The sequence below is a fragment of the Myodes glareolus genome, chromosome 19 (assembly GCF_982192425.1).
Source record: "Myodes glareolus chromosome 19, mMyoGla1.1, whole genome shotgun sequence".
NCBI lineage: Eukaryota > Metazoa > Chordata > Mammalia > Rodentia > Cricetidae > Myodes > Myodes glareolus.
Genome location: NC_142044.1, coordinates 36,752,492 through 36,768,193, shown reverse-complemented (window position 1 = coordinate 36,768,193; position 15,702 = coordinate 36,752,492).

The window sequence follows — 15,702 nt, the reverse complement described above, 5'->3', positions numbered from 1 at the left end:
AGGCCTCGGATTATGCCTGGGCTCAGAGAAAGATGGTGACAGACCATCCAAAAAGGCTCTGAACCCTGAAACCAGCTACAGCTAATGGCAGCTAAGACACACCAAGGGCCTCCAGGAACAATTGTCCAACTTCTCTGTTTCTATGATACATCTTCGAATTCTTTCTTCATCTCTGGTACTACCAGCCCAGGGCAGAGGCAGACTGGGGCCACAGGGGTGCTTGCTGGGGTCATTCCTACTCAGGTAAAAACAATTCCCAGGAGCTGGTCACCTTGCAACCACCATCTCAAGGTTCTGGGCAGTAAGTGGGGTGGCAGGAGTCTGGCCTTTGTGGCCCCATCCTCCCAGCTCCACTGCCTCACTCCCAAGTTCCCAACCTCAGATCCCAGACTGACAACGGGCAAAGAAGACCTGTTTTGTGGGTCCCAGCATCAAGGGAAGCATCTGCCTCTAGATGGACATGGTCCCACTGTGATGGGGACAGCTCCTGGTGTCCACCCTGTCTGGCATGCCCCACGTGCCACAGAGGCTACAAACTGGAAATGTCGCCGGTGGCCTGAGGCTAGAAATTCATTTTCCTGACTTTCAGTTCATTTAAATTTAAACAGCCACATGTGTCACATCGCTGGTGCTACTGTTCTGGCTGGGACTGACCCTACCGGACCCCCTTCTCCCAGGGCTGCAGGACAGAGACCTGGCATTTATCCTCTCTCTATCCTACGGCTTCAGGTGGCTGAGCAGGAGCAGCCCCTAGGTCTTTTTCCTCTTGCATCAGGACCACCAGGCAAGGATATGACATTTTCATGAGTCTCACAGTCAGCTGGGCTGTGTCCTGGCTCCTCTGTTTCCCAGTCCTATGAGTTCAGGAAAGTTTTTCACTTTCTCTGTGCTTGATCGGCTCCATCTGCAAACAAGGATAGTAGTGATGCATGCATCCGTGTGTGATCTTTGACAGGACCAAGTGAGCACATGGGTTCTCTGGCCCAAGTGTGTGAGTCCAGGAGAGGGACTGTTCCAGATAACAGCAGGTCTCTGATTATTACACAAAGCCCTCCTATCTGCCCAACTCAGACAGGTCCTCTGAGTAGCAAACGTAACTGCAACAAATGACCTTAGTCTACTCACTCTTCCAGCCTAACCCAGACTCCCTGCCTCCACTCACCTCCAGACCTCAGAACTGTGACTCCCCTCCTGGTTAACGCCCAACCCCATAGACCACCCCCTTGGTAGACTAGGTCAGCTGTCTGAACATCCTGGAAAAAAGAAGCGAGTGAGCAAAGAATTCCCCAGGGCTCCAGCATCTATCTATCTATCTATCTATCTATCTATCTATCTATCTATCTATCTATCTATCTATCTTTCTATCTATCTATCTATCTATCTATCTATCTACATATTTATGTTTTGGGGGACCCTGGTCCTCATGAATTTGCCCTGCATGGCCCAAGTACCCTACTTTAGCCTTGCATGAATAACACCCTCATGGGTCTTACCTTCTTTATGTAAGACTCAAGAGAAGCCAGGGCTGTCTGCCTCAAGTCCTGAGACAACTTCCTGACCTTGTGGGTAGAGTATTCAGGGTTCCTACAGAGTACCAGGCCTGGAAAGATTCAGACGGGATATGTGCTTCCCAGGGTGCCTTGGCTGGGGCACTCAATGCCCACACGGTTGTGTTTGGGCTACTAGAGAGCATGGCTAGTCCTGACCATGACTCCACCCAGTCCACGTCTGTTCGCTGGTCCGCTGTCCTTTTCAAGCTGAAGAGGTGACATATTTTTGCACATTGGGAAAAAGTCAGGGAAGGGAAGATCCTGGGTGGGACCAACAATGAGTTCTTATTGACCAGGACTCTGGCAAGGAGGAAGAGAAATTATATGGACACTTGTTGGAGGGATGGGGACAGTGCTTTGAGTCATTTCTCCCTTGGCCACTGGCAGGGTCTAAGAGGCCAACTGCCTTTTCAACAGGCCTTACCCAGACTAGGGGTCCCTAGGACATACACCCTCTCCAAGGGGTCAGGGCTACCAGGTGTAACTGTGCCCTCCCCGGAGGGCCTCAGTATGTGTATAACCCGAGTGACCCCTGTCCACGCTTCAGGACCTGTTCCACCTGCCCCGAGGAGCTCGAGCTATTTCCAGCCAGTCCCTGTCACAGCTCTCAGAGTGCAAACCAGGTGTGATCAGCGGGTTTTCCCAACACCCCTCAGGGCCCAGGCACATTTAATGCAGGTCAGGGAGAGGCAAGGTGGCACCAGCTAGGCTGTGGGGGTGGCAAACGCCTAGGTCTCCTGGAGTGTGCTGGGGGTGGTGCCTGGGACCATAAAGGCCTCTGCAAATGATGAGTCCTAGACATATGCTCTGGAAAGTTCCTCAGCAACTTCTGTAGTCTGTCTGTCTTGTTTTCCACCTCCTTCTGTCCTCACACAGCTAAGAGAGGTGGCAGGGAAGGGCCCCCTTCCAACATGGGTAGAACTGCAGTCAGGGAGGGGGTGTGATGACTGCCCAAGGTCACACAGCCAGGGTCGAGGAGAGACTCCAGAGCTTGCACTCTGAGTCATGTATTTGTCCTTTGAAGGAGGTCTTCAGGACGGCTGGGGCAGAATGGGAAGGAGGAGAAATAAATGTTACAGGCAGAGCAGGAGGCACTTCAGAGAGCGGTTCCCAGTCTGTGCAGCAGCCGTTCAGAACACTGACCCTCTTCCTAGAAATTAGCTTTGTGTGTGTGTGTGGTGCTAAGGATGGAACCCAGGGCTTTGTGCATGCTGGGCGGGTACTCTACCACTGAGCCACATCTCCAGATTCCAAGAGTGAACTCTGACCTTGTGACTGTCTGAGTCTGGGCACTGGTCACATACTTATCCCTGGTTATTTACCGATCCCTGTCTATAGACCAAACTCTGCTTCATGTCCATTAACTGAGCCTTGACTCTTGGATGCATGCTGATCCTTACTCTCCTACTAATCCCTAAATTCTTGTTACTGATTAAGATGGTGCAGAGTATGTACTGATCCCAAATCTCTGGTTGTATAGTCACCCTCAATTTCTCAGTCTGGGCACATATTTCGAATTATTAATTGAGCTCCAAATCTAGGTTATTCATTGTCTCAGGATCCCTTGTCCTCACTGCTGTCACAGCCTGAAGATTTGCACCCACTGCGGTCATACAGCTTATCAAGCCTCTCTTTTGGGTCTGGCATCTTGCCCACACTAGACCACCTTCCACCCTGGTTCCTAAAGCTGAGACTATGAGCTTCAAGGCCTCTACAAACAGTTGCCCTAGCTGCCCCCTCAGGCCCCATATCTGGGCTTGGTGAACCCCCAGGAATATGGAATGCCAAGCCAGCTCTTGTTGGAGGGAGTTTAGGCATTTAATAAACAGCACCGTGAAAAATCAATACAGGCAGGAAGAGAGATCTGGGAGCCAACAGAAGCAGGCTAGAGGTGGGCCTGGCTGATTCTGTGTGCTCACCTGCTCAGCCTTGGCATTGCATGGGTTGCCGACGTGTGCACCGTCAGTCAGCCTCCCGTGGGCACAGGCCTCCTTTCATCCGCATTGGCACAGCTGTGTAATCCTCATCTACCCAGTGACCAAGGTTGTCATAGAAGACTGTCCACACCACTGGGGAAGCCACATTGTCTCCCACAGTCTAGGCTGAGCCCTAGCCCTGCAGTTCACCAAGTGACTGTGCTGTCTTCGACTGTCCTAGATGGGAGCTGGTTCTGGGTATCCCAGATCATAACACAGCCTGGGTGGCAGCTAAACAGACAGACAGAGGTGGGCACAGTCTCCACCCTAGGGTTTTTCAAAGAGAGGGCTTAAACATGAGGCTTGTGGGTGTGACAGTTGTCAGGGTGGGGCTCCAGAGTCATCTGTCAGAGGATGGGTTTAGTGCATCTATATCCATCTGCAATGCCTGGGTCAGATAAGTGCCCCTTGACCTCAGCACTCACAGGAAGTCCTTTTCTTCAGCAGACCTGCGGTTATCTGTTCCCATCTACCCTCCTCTTACTGGCCTGGGTAGAGGCAGCCTGGGTCCTTCATGTACTAACGATCCTGACACTGAGACCCCACCATAAATAGAGAGCACCCACATAAGGTCTCTCATTTGTTTCTGTTAGAGATAGGAAATTGAGGGTAGGTTGGGGGAATAGCTTTAAGTACTGGGTTGAACCATGAACCTCTGACTGCCCTACACATTCTTCTTTCTCCTCCCCACATTTGCCAGGGAGACCTCTCCTCGAATTGGCCTTATAGTAGTGTGTATGACCATACCTGCAGGGACACCCATTAGAGGTCTGGCACAACTGGGACACCTCCCTGCAAAGCCACGGCTTGGGTGAGGTCCACTATGAGGGCCAGAGCCCAACCCACAGACTCATAGCCTTTCCCTTGCTGGCAATCCTCTGTCCTCTTACATTTATTAGATGCAGGGCGGGTGGGGGCTAAGACTCAAAGAACTGACTTTTCTAAGTGAAACCCAAAGAACCAGGGAAACCTAGTGCCTACCTATGGGGTCTCTCCATCCCCAGACCCCTTCTTTTCCACAGCATTGCACTTTTGTCTGGGTCATTGTGTGGTGGTGGCATCTGACCTTTCCACCCCCACCTCTAGGGCAGAAATGGGGGATGGAGGGTGAGTCAGAGCCAAAGTCAGAGCTAGAAACAGAGGAGTGTAGAGCCTGGAAGGACAGGCTGGGGTCGAGAGGTGTTGGGCTGAACTTCACATGCCGAGGTTCCCAAGGGCATGACCTTACCTCAGGATGAAGTAGTAAGATGAGTTTGCATCGAAGCAAGGAAACAAACAAGACAGACTCTGGTAGGGGGGTGAGCAGATGCTGGACTGGAGTGCCTGCAAGCTGAGCCCCACAAAAGACCAGCAGAAGGAAGAAGCGCATAAACAAGATTCTTCCCTACCAGTCGTCTTGGCGCCCTCACCCTGGACTTCCAACCTCCAGAACTGTGAAGCCATGAGATTCTGTGGTTTGAGATCCCACAGTGTGGGTATGTTACCCCCAGTGATGGACATAGGGCTTCTACCTAAGGATCTCATTGGTCAGAAGTGGACACATGACCAGAGGCGGCCCATCTCCTGAGAGAGTTGCTCTTTTGGCTGGACCAAGCATAGTTCATCCCTAGGTGAGCATTGGGGTGGAAATATCAACCAGGTATGAGATACCCCTCTTCTCAGGAGGCCAGAGGGCCCAGAAACACCTCCCCACTGTAGGCAAGAAGGTGATAGACAGTAAGACTGGGCTGCCAGAAGTTTGGGTGTCTAAAAATTTAGAAGACTGAGTCTTTCAAAAATGATGCTGACACTGCCCCCGTAGGCAGAGGTGACCAATGTTTGCCAACTTGGTGTTTCCATGTCTGAGTGCCCGAGAGAACCCAACTTGAAGCAAGAGTGTGTGTAGCTTACGGTTTCAGATATTCCAGTCCCTGGCCGGCCAGTCCCAGAGCTGTGACGCAGGATGAGGCAGAGCACCAGGCACTGTAGGGAAGCTGCTCCTCTGGCGGCAACAGAAAGCAGAAAAATCCAAGAACCATGCCAAGGACATGTGTGTTTAATTCAGGGACACGGGTCTACCTAGGCCCCACCACCTGCAGCTTCTACCACTTCCCGGGAGCCCATTCGATTGGCAACCAAGCTGTGATGGTGAACAGCAGTCTTCGGCTTGTTTGGAATGAGAGGTGCCTTGGAGATTACCTGAGTGCACGCAGGATATTGGTGATTCTGTTGGTGCTTCCTGGCCAGTGTGCTGCAGGCCACTCAGCTCCACCAGGGCCTCCCCACCACGATGGCATGAGCTGCGAGCCAGAATAAAGTTGCTTCTCTCTTAAATAGTGTCGGGTATCTTGGCACAGTGACAAAGCATCCAAGGTACCATCAGTGATTAACCCATGGATGAGGTCAGAATCCTCGCTATCCAGTCATGTCTCTGAAGCCCCACCTCTGAACATCACCTTCAACACATATGTCCATGGGGGTCACTTGGGGGCCAAACATGTAATAATGGTCTGGGCACGCTCAGGTGCTGAAGCACTCACGTTCAGGGCCCCTAGCACGAAGCAGGCATGGTGGTGCACACCTTTAATCCTAGGATTCAGGAGGCAGGTGGATCACTGTGAGTTCGAGGCTAAGCTGGTCTACAGACTGAGTTCCAGGACCGCCAGGGCTACAAAGAAAGACCCTGTCTCAAAAACAAAATGAAATAAAAAACGAGCAAACAGAAACAGAGCCCTTGGAGCAGCCAGGTGAGCTCCCATATGGAAACAACACTTTCTAAACAGGAGTCCAGCTAGTCAGACAGTGCCATCAACTGACATTAAAAACGTGCTGCACAGCAAAAGAAGTAAGGAAATAGCCTACAAGGTGAGAGAAAACCTTTGCTAGTTATGCATTCGCCTGAGGATTAATATCTAGAATAGATAAAGAACTAAAAAATCCCAGGCACCGAAAATCCAAACAATAGACATTTTAATGAGATGAGATTGTTCTCAAAAGATGAAATACAGTCGGGCAGTGGTGGTACACGCCTTTAATCCCAGCACTTGGGAAGCAGAGGCAGGTGGATCTCTGTGAGTTTGAGGTCATCTTGGTCTGCAGAATGAGTTCCAGGACAGCCAGTGTTATACAGAGAAGAAACCCTGTCTTGAAAACAAACAAACAAACAAAAACCACGCCAAAAAGCAACAACAAAAGTCCTACATTGAGAATCACTCTCACCCAAGTCAGAATGGCAGGGACCAAGAAAACAAATAACAACAAATGTTGGCACAGATTTGAGCAAAAGGAAACCCCTATATATGGCTGGCAGGGAGGCAAATATAGCCGAGCCACTATGGGGATTAGCGTGGAGCTTCCTAAAAGAACTAAAAGTAGATCCACTGTGTGACTCAGGGACACCACTCCTGGGCATCTGCCCAAAGGGCTCCAAGGCAGCATGTCAGAGAGACACTTGCATGTCAGTGTTGATTGCAGCAATAGCCACAACAGCCAAGTGACAGAACCAGCCTCGCTGTCCGTCAGCAGAGGAGTGGAGTGAAAATGTGATCCACACACACGAGGAACTTCGTTTCAGCCACAGAGAAGGAAGCTATGCTGTTCGTAGGAAACTAGAAGCCGCTGGAGCCAGCAATAACAAATGAAGGAAGTCGGTTTCAGGCAACTGTGCTTCTCTCATCCGTGGGTCTTAGACTTTATAAATTCAAAAAAGTCGTATATGTATAGATGGCGCAGGGAGGTAGAAGCAAAATCGTCTTGGGAACAAAGAGTCCTAAAGGGAAGGAGGAGGTGTACACAGGGGAGGGTACCAGGCTAGCGGGGGAATAAGCTCAGAGTTCATTATATGGTTGCATGAAAATGGTCTTATGTAACCCAGAATAATCAAATAAAATAAATTAAAAAAAATTTAAACTGTTTTGCCAAAGCCACAGGGTTAAGAGAGAATGAAGAAAGTCACAGACTCAGGGGGAAAAGACATCTTCGATAAGATCTGCTGGGACACAAGGATGACATAGCCACCTCTTAAACTCAAACATAAGAAAATAATTTAAAAATGAGCAAGATCTCAGAGATTGAAAAGATAAAACATACAGCTGAAAAATAAGCAAAAAAAAAAAACCCAACAAAAAACAGTCAAAATAGCAACACACATCCAAAAAAGAACAAGGAAAAACCACTAAAGCAACAACAACAGAAACAGATATCAGCTGGATGTAATGCAGCCCAACACTAGGAAGGTAGGGGCAGGAGGATCACCATGAGTTCTAAGAGCAGCCTGGTCTACCTGGCAAGTTACAAAGCAATGGAAGGTACTTAGCAGACCTGGCCGTAAAATGGGGTGGGGAATGTCTGTGTCAAGTCAGTGCCCTTGGGAAATACAAACTAAAGGACTGAAGGAAAGACCGTGAACCTGGGAGAAGGTCCACCTTCGGGAACACTGCTGCCAAGTGTTGCCCAGGATGTGATGATGGCAGAGGGGAAAAATTGCTAGGAAGACCTGGCAGTTTGCTACAGAGCTGAACCTCCTTACTACCCAGCGACCGTGCTCCTTGGTATATATACCTTGTATATATACCTTGTGGTGGTATACACACCGCAGGACTTGGAAACTTACATTCACACTGATCTGGACACGGACGATTATAGCAGCTTTAACCATAATGGCTCAAACTCAGAAGCTACCAAGATGTCCTATGGTAGGGAAGTGAGCAGACGCTGCTGATGGGGATAATGGGATAGTATTCAGCTCTGAGAAGTGCTTGTGAAGCCACGAAAAGACCTGGAGGAACCTTACATGCACAAGGCCAAGTGAAAAAAGCCGGTGGAAAGGTTGCAGACTGTGCCATCTTAACCCTTCAGTGTTAAGGAAAAGGAAAAACTATGAAGACAGTGCCAAGATCAGTTGCTGCCAGGGGCTGGGGCAGGACAGGATGACTAGGGATCACAACAGGCTACTGAGACTGTTCCATGTGACACTATAAGGGACAAGAAGTCCTTGTCCATGTGTCCAGACCGAGGAGGCCCAGCATGCACTGTGAACCCTGATTCGTGTATTCTTGGCTGGTTCACATATTGGATGAATTGCGCAAATACAAGATGTAAATAATAGGGGAATCTGGGGCTGGAGAGGTGGCTCAGCAGCTAAGGCACGGCTATTACAGAAAACCCAGGTTCGACTCCCAGCATCTACAGAGCAACTTACAATCACTTTGAACTCTAGTTCCAGGGGGATGCGAGGTCCTCTTCTGGGCTCTGTGGGTATTGCACACACATAGTGCACCCAGGTACACACACACACACACACACACACACACACACATAACACATAAAATTAAATAATAAATAGTTTAAAATGAGAGAGCGTACTTTTAAAAAGTAGGGAAAGTTAAAGGACAAGGGACAAAGGGAGCAGGTGGGACCCTGTCCTGCCAGACCAAAATTTTGGGAAGTTACAATTATACTAGAAAAAGATCTATTAAAAACAAAACAAAACAAAACAAAACACAAGGGACTAAAGAAATAGCTCAGCAGTTAAGAGTGCTTCTTGCTTTTGTAGAGTCCATGTAAAGAAGCTCACAACTACTTGCAATTCTAGTCCCATTGGACTCAAGGTTCTCTTCTAGCCTTCACAGGCTCTGTGCACACACGCGCACACACACACGCACACACACACACACACACACACTATATATGTATACACACACACTACACACACATACACACACACTCACACACACTATACACACACACTACACACCCATGCACACACACTCACACACACTATACACACACACACACACACACACACAGAGGATCTAGGTATGCTGGCACAGACCAGTAAACCCAGTGTTTGTGAGGTTGAGGCAGGAGGATCATAAGATCAAGTCCTGGCTACATAGAGATCTTGTATTTAAAACGAAAAGAAGAAATAAATCTGAAAGGTATCCTGTCCTAAGCTATGCATGCTGTGAGAAAGTGCAGGGTCCAGAAAGGCACCATACACCAGGCCCAGCCAGCTAAAGTGTCTTCCCCACTATGCGATCCTTCAGGGCAAGTCACCCTCTCCCTGTGCCCCATGTCCTGGCATGGCACCCTTGGGAGGAAAGCTCCTTTTCCCTCTGAGGAATGTGCTCTTGGCCTCTATATCTCTACATGAGTTTAAAGTTGGAGGCGGGATTGTGGGGTGGGACTGTGAGTGGAATAAGGGGGTGGCATCACCTTAGTTTCCCCCAAGTGAGAGCTTCCATTGGCATAGATAATGCAAGACCTTTCGGGATATTGGCAAGGGTTGGAGATGGAAGAGGGCAGAAAACGGACAGGGTTAGGTGAGGAGAGGGGTGGGAAGAAAGAAGAGGAGGAGGAGGAGGGCACTGGAGACAATGAAGAGCAGCTTGGACATCTGTGAAGACAGCTGATGAGCCAAGTACCAAGGTTTCAAAGCCCTTTACTTCCTCCTACAACTTCTCCAACTCAGTTCCTCACAGACATTCTACCAGAGGCAGTACAGCCAATGCCAGAAGACCACGCTGGTCTCCCAAAGGACTGCAGAGAGTTTGCACGTTCATTTGCATACTGTTTGCATTCCAGTCAAAGGCAGAATCAATCTTTCTGCTTCTGAATTTGATTCCTGGAACCACAGCCTCCTAAGACAGACAAGCGAGTGGCTGTTAGAAGGGGCTGGGGAAGGGTGTGCCTGGGAAAGGCCCTCCCTAGGAGGGTGAAAATCCAAAGCATTTGTGTGCCATGTTGGAGCTCACAGAACACATTCAGACAATTCTAGTTATTTCACTCTCAGAACAACATGGGGAGTAGCGAGGTCAGGAAGAAGAATTTCCTATTAAAAGTGGGAAAATTGAGGTTCAGAAGGAGCAAAGCAGTGCTCAAGGTCACACGAGAATCAGCTAGCCTGACAACCCTCTCGTGTCCTTCTAGACCAAGCCACCAAGTAGGCCATACAGAACCCCAGAAGGTCTATATAGTTCTCTGTTCATAGTTTTCTGGGGAACACAGTGGTGGTGGTGGTGGTGGTAGAGGTGATGATGTTAGTGATGGTAATGATGGTAAGAATAATGGTAGTGGTGGTGATGGTGGTGGTGATAGTGGTAGTCATGGTGACAGTGTGGTGATCATGGTGATAGTGTGGTTCTGATGGTAGTGGTGATGGTGGTCGTGGTGATGATGGTAGTGATAATAGTGGTAGTCATGGTGACAGTGTGGCGATCACAATGATAGTGTGGTTCTGGTGGTAGTGGTGATGATGGTGGTGATGGATGGTAGTGCTAGTCATAGTAATAGTGGTGCTGGTGAGAGTAGTGGGGGTGATGGCATTGGTTTTGAAAGTGTTAAAAACAATGGCCCTCCCTATTTTGCGTGACCCAGGGAGCTCAGACAGGAGTCTGATGCTCTCCTATATGCCTTTGTCATTCTTCTTGTGGCCATCTCAGCATATTCTTCCCCAGTCTGATGGCCCCTGCTCAGTGCTAATCTCACATGACCCTTGGCAGACCCCTAGCTGGACAGGAATGCCCTTACTTCTGCATTTATCACAGCCCTTGGCACAGATCTGGGTTCAAGGTCATCTGAGTCAACAACCATAGAGCAGTTGGCACGTGGAGGAGAACAGATATAATCAGGCAGGGGTTAGTCATGCCAACCCAAGCCCTCATGGTCCTCCATTGTTCTGCAGCCATCTCCCACCACTCTTCAGCTATGACACAGGGCTGGGTCCTTTCTTTTCCTCTTTGTTCTTAACTAAAACTGAGCCCAAGCAGCTGAGCTGGGTTCTGTAGGTCCTCAGAGCCTCTGGACATCCGCCTGTACTTGGCCCACTCTGAACTGAAAGTCCACAGCCTAGAGAAAGGGATGCACATGTATATGAGCATGCAAAGGTGCACAAAACAGCAGCTCACACATACATTCATGTATGCACGTGAACAGGCATGCAGGTGAAAGGATGGCCTGGATCATACATGTCTCCTGAATCCCTGCCCTTCAGGGTCCCGGCCACCCATAGTATCTTACATGTCTTGAATGTTTTGCATCTCTGAAGGACCCAGATGGGTGCTGCTTTAGCCTATGACTCAGAGAGAGAGAGAGAGAGAGAGAGAGAGAGAGAGAGAGAGAGAGAGAGAGAGAGAGAGAGAGAGAGAGAGAGAAAGAGCCGTGGCTCTGGATGCAGCAGGGTCTTGTTGAAATTGAGGTACCCAAATTCTTCTGTAAGCAGACAGCACGTGGAGGGAGACAAAGTTGTTAAAATTGTTGTCCTTTCAAGGGGCTGAGATGCAGAAATAGGATGTCCCTATGTACCATCTGCATGAGTCCTTCACACCAAGCCCAGGAAGATGTGCTTCTAGGTTTCCCATTGTTAGTTGGTAAGACACCTTAGGATCCCAGGAACATCTTCCTCTTCAGGGCATATACCCACCTGCCAAGGCTCAGGAGTGTGTTGAGTGCTGCAGAATGCAGTCCTTTAGTCGAAACAGCCACCATCTTCACCCGTTTGTAAAGATGTGCCTGCTTGCCAAGGGTCTATTCCCATCCGGCTTACTGACCGTTAACATTCCCTCACAGAAGAAGGCAGGCTCATTGGACCCTCTCCTCAAATTCCAGTCGTTAAGAGCTAGTTGCATACAATTCTTCCCTAACTGCTGGTGGCCTGAATCTGCAGAGATTTTTGAGTCTATAGGCCAGGGACTTGAGAAGGGGTTCCATCTATGTGGCTATGGGAACCCATCATCCATGCTGGGTGAAGACTTTACAGTGTGCCTGCTCTAGTATCACCCAGGCATCTGCAAGCATCCTCTCACCCCCACTCTGTAAAAAAACCCAATAAACTCAAGGGTAAATTTGGATGGAACTGTACTTCAGTTTGTTGTTGGAGCCTTATAAGGAGGGAGTAGACATTTGTGTCTTTCCCAGGTAGGAAATTTTCACAATTCTGGATCACTGAGTACAAACTATCTTTTGAAGCTCACATAGCATTTCAACTCCATGGAAAAGCAAGTGAGTTGCACAACCAACCTCCCACTTTCATTCCAGTGTAAGGGTTTACAGCATTCAAGTCTCTCTTCCTGCCACCTTGACTAAGGCGCCGGAACATTCCTTGTCTCCTTCTTTGCATCTTCCTTTAGCTGCATCTCGGTATGTATAGCACAAGGAGGAGTCCTCAGGTTCCTAAGAATCACGGCCATAGGCATCAAGATCACATTTTTTCACCTGGCCCTTTTGTGGTATCTGCTTTATAGGAAGATATATTCCCAGCAAAGTCATGGTTCTATGCTTATTCATTCTTGTGGCCGAATTGTACTCCACTGTGAGAAAGCATGCCAATCCGTTCACCCAGCTCAGTCCCTGAATGCCACTCTTGCACATTCAACCTCACCAATTCCCCGCCCCCCCCAAACACAGTCAACTATCATATGTGGTGCGTTAAGGATGGATGAATCTCTGTCGCCAAGTTCCACATCTGCTTCTCTTCCTAGAGCTCACAGTACCACATCCTTACCCACCCCTCATCCACGCGGGGGTTCTCCGGCATGCAAAAGTGCTGGATATAAGGGTTTGTGCCCCTTGAATTTGTAGAGATTGCTGACACTCCATCAGGAGGGCATGTGAGTAGCACTTCACGTCTGGCAACTGCTGTATTCTATTTTAGACAATCCTGCCAGAGGGTGTGGACATGCACCTTGCTGCCCTTTTGTCTGTTTATGCCCATTTGATATTCTTACTGGTCTCAGAAGCTGAGAGGGAAGCAGGGTCAGGTAAGCAGACCCTAATGTCCATGCTGTGAAGGAAAAAGTGGATGTCGGGGCCTGGCATAGGTGTAGCCTGATGTAAGATGTACCTATGTACATTAATCGAGACAGTAGCCCTGTTCATTCAGAGAGAAGGATGCTCCCATGCTCCCCAGACCAAGCCCTTGGAACTTGGAGATATTGGATGACTGCCATCTTCCATGCCACATTTCTGAACTTCCAGAGTAGCTCTCACTTGGTCAGACATACCCAGAGGAGGAAAATGAACTGGCCAAATGAAGAGCTCAAGAATGCAAAGGCCAGTCATCAGAGGCTTCACCTCAAGGTAAGCCCTTACCTAGTTGGGGGTTCATGTCATTCATGAGGTAAGGTGACTTCAGGTGTGTGGCAGGCAGAGTCTGAGGTCTCCCCTAGAGAAGCTCTCTCAGGTTACTGTAAGCCATACTTGATCAGGTGACACAGGATGGGAGCTTCAGCTTCCCTGTCCCTACAGGTATCCCTGTCACTAAGTAGGATGGGTGGCAATTCAATTCTCCAGCCTGTGTATTGGAGCTCACATCATGTCCAAGGTTCTCTCTCTCTCTCTCTCTCTCTCTCTCTCTCTCTCTCTCTCTCTCTCTCTCTCTCTCTCTGTGTGTGTGTGTGTGTGTGTGTGTGTGTGTGTGTGTGTGTGTCAGGAAGGGCCTGGTCTCTAGGGAGGGTGTGACTGTCAGCAGTGAGCTCTGGGATAGTATGAGGAACAGTCCCCTGGGTCCACCCTGCAGAGGAAACCGGGAGTGGTGGGGAGGCAGTTAGGAGGAATTCTATTATCTGAATAGTCTGAGTCTGGTCTACTCTATTACAGTGCTTTGGTACGTTCACAGAAGGTGCTTCTTGCCTCCCCAAACCGGGACCTGGATACAAGAAGGAAGGAAAGAACAGACCAGCTGGGGCCCAGGGCTCAGGCCAGAAACCATCTGCTTCAGGCCCATGAACTCAGACTTTTTTCTGCTTGTCTCCATTGGCAGAACAGCAGAAGGAGAGTGGGCCTGGAGACGGGGGCTGCAACTTATACGTAGAGGGGCCCATTGGAGAGTGAGGTTTGCTGTCTGCCAGATTGAATTAGGCGCCTTGAAATTAAAAATACATATTTATTTGAACAGGTCGGGGTGTTTGGAGGGAGATGAAAGGGAGGATAGATGGAATATTACAAATTAGATAATTAAGCAGCAGAAGAGAGTCGAAATGGGAGCGAGGGGGGCGAATTATAAATTCCCCGCACCACGCAATTTAGAGGGAGGAAAAAAAAAAAGAAATCCAAAGCAAAGAGGAAAAAAATATAAACAGTCCACAAAACCCAATCCAGCCAGCCTGTGCATCTCCTATTACTGTTTATTTAGCGAATTAGCAAGGGGGAGCTAGCTGCTGTTGAGCCAACCTGTGCATCGCCACCTGCAGCCCTGGAGCTGGGAGGCCAAGTCCCACCTAGATAGGGTCATCACAGGCCCCAGAAACTTCAAGGCTAGCTGCAGGCAGGTTAGCTCAAGCTCATGCAGGGACAAGGCCAAGGATGGATATGGTGGCTGATGATGCTCACTGGAGGCCAAGAGGGAGACACGGAGGAGGGAAGACCACGCTACGGCCAGTGGTCTGCTGTGGTGCTGGAGGAAAACAGAAAGACTTCTTCGGCGCTGGTGTTCCCTGATTTCAGCTGGTAGTAGAACTAGACAATTAGAAAAGGAAAGGTGGCTGGGGTGTTGGGAAGTGCCCAGCCACAGGGAGGGACCTACCGTGACAGGCACAGACACGTATCTAAGGCACACAGCCATGGAAAGAGCCACTATGCTGTGCTGTCCAGCCAGTTCCAGTGGTAACCTTTCAAGGTCAGAGGTCAGGTTGAGCTCATGCAATTCTCTGAGGATCTCTTCCCACAAGGTCTCACTCTCAGTCAATAAGTCACATTTAGGGATGAATTCAAGGATCTGTGGATGGTGGGAATGTGGCGGGCTGACTCATTTGGGAGGTGGCGTGGTGAGGTGTATAGGACCTTGCTTGGGGGGCAAGCAAAGGAAGATGTTGGGGGAAAACAACTGTGTTGTTCCCAGGGCACCAAGGGCCTGGTATGAAGGATAAAATCTGTAAGGACAGCATGCCAGGGCATGCATGCCCCTGGGGATAAAGGCACTGTCTCACACGCCCACACATGCCCTGCAACCCAGCATCATACCCTATATGAAGCCAGAAGGGACAGGCAGGAGATGTGGGTCAGGAACTGGGGCTCAGCTTGTATAACTCAGCCCCCCTGGGCTGACCTCTTTAGTGCCTGTGGTGGTGGAGACCTGTGGGTCCCAGATTTAGATGGCGTGAAGAACAGCATCTCCCCAATCCTTAGAAGGTGGGGGAGGCCACTGTCCCTAAAGAAAGGAACAGGACAAGAGGTGAATCCACCCATCCCCTTCACCTGTT